At 42.4% G+C, this 5,012-nt stretch overlaps 2 non-coding genes across 2 annotated transcripts; both read left to right on the forward strand.

Moving 5' to 3' along the window:
- The first annotated feature begins 2,697 nt into the window (after positions 1-2,697).
- On the forward strand, positions 2,698-2,770 carry trnaa-agc. Its single transcript has one exon. It is a non-coding gene; the product is annotated as a tRNA-Ala (tRNA).
- A 1,704-nt stretch (positions 2,771-4,474) lies between these two features.
- Positions 4,475-4,547, forward strand: trnaa-agc. The gene has a single exon. It is a non-coding gene; the product is annotated as a tRNA-Ala (tRNA).
- The last annotated feature ends 465 nt before the right edge of the window (positions 4,548-5,012 follow it).

Raw genomic sequence — 5,012 nt, forward strand, 5'->3', positions numbered from 1 at the left:
GCCACACTGAAGTGAAAGGATACCATCATGAAATTTCTGCCCTATAGATCTGCCCCAATCAACTGCATGTGCTATGGTTGTGAACGGAGAGCATCTAGGAGCAACAGCAGCTCAGCCGCAAACTGGTAGACCATACAAACTCAGAGAGCAGGGCTGCCAAGTGAAGTGTGTAGCATGTACAAATTGCCTATCCTCTGCTGCATCATTCACTACAGAGTTCCGGACTGCCACAAGAAGGAGATTCAGCACAAGAATTGTGCATAGGGAGCTTCGTGAAATGGGTCTCCATGTCTGAGCAGCTGCACACAAGCCTAAGATCACCATGCACAATGCCAGGTGTGGGCTGGAGTGGAGTAAAACACAGCGCCACTGGACTCAGGATTCTTGTGGCAAAAGTTTGGGAAAAGCCCTTTCCTGTTCCAGAAGGACTATAGCCCTGTGCACAAAGCGAGTTCCATGAAAACATGGTTTGTTGAGTCTGGTGTGGAGGAACTCCAGTGGTCTGCACAGAACCCTGACCTGAACCCCACTGAACACCTTTGGGATGATTTGGAACACTGATTGCAAACCAGGCCTTCTCGTCCAACACCACTGCTTGACCTCACAAATGCTCTTTTGACTGAATGGGCACAAATTCCCACAGACACAATCCATGGTCTTGTGGAAAGCCTTCCCAGAAGAGTGGAGACTGTTATAACTGCAAAGGGGGACTAACTCCATATTAATGCACCTGGTTTTGGAATAGTCTTCTCGTTTTAGTTATTTTGACTAGATGTTTTTCATACATTTTTTTTCTTACGCATATCCAACAGTGATGTCCAACCAGCTCGTATAGATGTGATGGTCAGGTGTCCACATACTTTTGGCTATGTAGTTCAGCTCTCGGCCACAAGTTTTTTAAAAATATGTTTAAAATCTTCTCGAAACCTTCCCAAAACAATGTCTCAGATATCAGGCAGCACATTCATAACCATTTCACTGCAATAATTTTAGATCATAAGAGAAAAAAAGTAAAGATGCCATTGTTCAAAAAACGTCTTCGGAATTTTTGTAAATTGTTTACATCTTCCCTTAAAAACAGCAAGGAAAACGTGTAAATTTGTACTTATCAGTCGATGCTTATGACAGATCCGTCTGCGACCGGTAGGGCCTGGGAGTCGACCCCTAAAAGAATCGATTCCACGATTCCAAACATTCTGGTATCTTGAGTCGACTCCAAAGCTTTGGAGTCGATTCCACACAGTTGCGTTGAAGTTTGCTCACAGAGAGAGAGATTCTGCCGTGCCTGTCCAGACGGTCTGTATGGAAAATACACCCTTCTACAATTCACACATCCACAGTACAGCTGTACTTCACTCTAGACCAAGTATTAAGAAGAGCCATTTTGTCCTTTCAGTGGAAAACAGTCAACCTTGGGAGCCACAACATCTTATGTCCATCTTATTGAAGTGATCTCGCATCCCCGTCAGGATACTTTACCGCAGAAGTAGAACAGTTTCTAGTAAAATGTCTCTCAATGTTCGACTTGCGAGGCTGAAGTCAGCTTTTCATTCGCCATTTTTGTTCGAATTTTCCCGTTCCACCTTAAATGGTGGCAGTTGAGGCGCCAGGATGTAGCTGCTGCACCATTTAAGGTGGAGCGAGAACACTGGGTTAAGAAGCTGGCGGAGAGGGAGCTGAGAGGCGAAGAGGACTTCAGCTTCGCGAGTTTTTTGGTGGTTAAACGTTTCTTGTTGCAGATTAAACGTAGCAGGAAACCAGGTGAAGTGCTTATAAACGCAAATAGGTCTGTCCGTTCGTCTCTAAATGACCGATGTCCGTCTGAAGTCTCTCTCTGTTTGCCTGTTCTTTGGCTACTAGCCAGGCGAGATTGTTGTTTGCGTTGCTGTGACCAGCAGTCTGTTCGACGATCTACATGGTTAGAGGTCGGTAAATTATACATTAACTCCAGCGTTCAAGACCATTTATTGTTAAACTGTGTTATAACTGGGTGTTAGAAGGATCAGCGAAGCTTTATTTTACTGAAAAAAGGAGGATTGTTTTATTATTGCCTTGCTTGCTTGCTAATGCTGCGGTGGAGCCACAGGTGAACACAGTGAAAGAGCCGCAGGACTACAGATAAAATGGAAAACGCAGTGAAATAAAATATTTGTAAAAGGCTTTCAGTTAAGCAGCCCGGTCAGTGCCAAACATCTCTACCTGGCCACCTGGAGGCGCTGGCAGAGGAGAATCAGAACTTAGCCAGCCCTGTTAGTCGGCTGAGTTAATTTACTTAGTGAGATCAAAAATAATTAATATTGTACTGTTTAATTTAGCCTAAAGTCTTTCTGTATGTCTTGGTTTTTGGGATCGACATTATTGTGTGGAATTGACTCGGGAATCGAATCTGAATCGGAGTCGACTCTTAACATTGGATTCGAACAGAGTCGTTGCTGATTGAGTGCTTACAGTGCCCCCTTGTGGAGAAGCGTTCAGCCCGAGAAACACTGGTGATTATAGCAGCGCGTGACGTGTAATTGGAGGATCTGTGCTGTGATAAAGAAACACAGCTTGAACCCCGGTAGAAAGTCTCCACGCTGAGGTCACGACACGCGGTGATGTATTTAGATGTATAGACACACTGCTGTCGATCCGGTTAACCGGAACAACAGCAGTGGTGTAGCCTCAAAAGTCGTTGTCGCCGGCTAGCGGCACATCGGGGGATTAGCTCAAATGGTAGAGCGCTCGCTTAGCATGCGAGAGGTAGCGGGATCGATGCCCGCATCCTCCACTTTATTTCTTCTGTTTTTGTAAAAGTAAAAAAGTGAAACAGACGCTTCTCTTTTATACGGTTTGTGGTTCACACCACCAGCGGAATCGACGTCAGTGTGTGATTGCGCTGTAATACAAACACCAGGCGAACTACCAGGTGTAGTTTCAAACGTAGCGCCTCCCGGTCCCAGCGCTGCAGTCACGGCCCTGTACGGTACTGTCGCCTCGGTTTAACTCCAGCGAGTGAGGTCGTTGCGTCATCGGCCCACTGAGACTGTTGTGGGGTTCTAACGCATGACGTGTGCAGTACCTTACGTAGCGGGTTCGAGACCCGCGTTCTTCAACGAGCTGCGTCAGAACTGAAAACCCTTTACATCATCAATGAAAACCCTGCTGATGAAGACTATGAGGATTAAAGCCTCATGGTATTGCTTTCTAATGGAAACTGGCCTTAAGGTGGCAATTATATACACTCAAAAATTATGGTTCTTCAGGGGTTCCTTATCAAAGAAAATGGTTCTATTCAGAACCATGAACACTCAGAGAAGCATTCGCATGATTAAAGGGTTCTTTGCATTGTGAAAGGGTTCTTCAGATTGATGCAGAATGTGTTTTATATGGCTCTATATAGAACCCTTTTTGAAAATAGTTCTATATAGCACTAAAAAAGGGTTCTCCTATTGTTACAAGCATGACATGGTCACAACAGAAGAGCTCTTTTAGGTGCTATATATTGAATAGTCCTTTACACTGTGATAGCAATCCATCATGTGAAAACTAAATACCATTAGAGGCTACCGAAGACAACCAAGAACCAGCAGAACCTTTTAATGTTTTTTATGATTTTTTCATTCAGCAGGGATTTCGTGCATCATTTCATTATCCTTATCTTCTAATTAATTTGCATCTTAATGAAAAGTCAAGTGAATTATCAGCGTGTAGGCCGGTGTTCCCAGCTCCCTTCCTGCAGTCCCGGTGTAGCACACATGGACGTACAGTGTTTAAAAAGATGGTTCTTTGAGGGTTCTTAGTAAATGCCATGGTTCTGTTTATCACTGTGAGTTCTATGTAGAACCTATTCTTGTTTTAAATGGTTCTTTCCATGGAGAAAAGATTCTTCAGGCTAATGGAAAATATGTTGTGTATTGTTCTATATAGAACCTTTTTGAAAATGGTTCTATGTAGCACCAAAAATGCTTCTGCTATTGTATTGACATCGTAACAATAGCAGAACCCTTTTTGGCTCTATATAAGAACTATTCCACCATACAAAATAGAACATTTATGCATGAAGTGGTTCTGTATATCACTCATGGTTCTAAGTAGAACCATTATAAACCATCATAAATAGCCCTTGAAGAACCGTTTAAAGTGGGTAGACAAACTGACATATGGTATAATTTATTCTGTTTCCTTTCGAAGCTGCGAAAAATAGTATATTTAGTGTTTCAGCTCAATGTTTGACGTGAAGCTGCAATTCCCAACCTCAGCCACGAGGTGGCGACAGCAGTCCGTTATACTACAGACCTGAAGACGGAATTAAAACGCTCACATTAAGAGGAGCTCGTACTGAAAGCTGCTCAGAATACGGGTTATTATTCAGCTGCAGCAGCGTTTAGTGCTGATAATCACCTGTTTGGTTGTTCTGCGATACAATAGTGTTAACTGTCAAGCGTCTCGTCCTGTTGTATGTGACGTCATGAGTAGAGTGGGTCTCTAGGAAGGGGGATTAGCTCAAATGGTAGAGCGCTCGCTTAGCATGCGAGAGGTAGCGGGATCGATGCCCGCATCCTCCAAGAACATCAGTTTTTCCTGAAAAGAAGAAACTGCAGAGAAACTGGTGAGACTTTCAGACCATTAACGGAACTTTTTATTGTCTTGCAATAAAAAGCAAGCATGATATCATCTTGTGTTTCAGTCGTACTGAGGTCTTAAAGAGGCTCAAGTGAGAAACTTAGTTTTTAAAACGTAATTAAAGTTAATTACTTATCTTTTAACTTTTTTTAAACTTAATTGCCCTTAAATGAACCACATTATGTTTTAAAATAAAATCTTAAATCCCATTTTTCCTCTTCTTTCAAAACATGTTGTGCACAAATATTAATCTTTTGAAATGAAAATAAAGTCTATAATAAAATCTAACCCCTATCAAACGTGGACCAGCTGTACCAACACAAATTCCAGCGGGAAACGATTTTGATTAATGCAAAGATTATTAAACAAAATAGGAAATACTTTTTAAAAATGCACACTGTACTTTT

The sequence above is a fragment of the Colossoma macropomum genome, unplaced genomic scaffold, assembly GCF_904425465.1.
Source record: "Colossoma macropomum unplaced genomic scaffold, Colossoma_macropomum, whole genome shotgun sequence".
Classification (NCBI taxonomy): domain Eukaryota; kingdom Metazoa; phylum Chordata; class Actinopteri; order Characiformes; family Serrasalmidae; genus Colossoma; species Colossoma macropomum.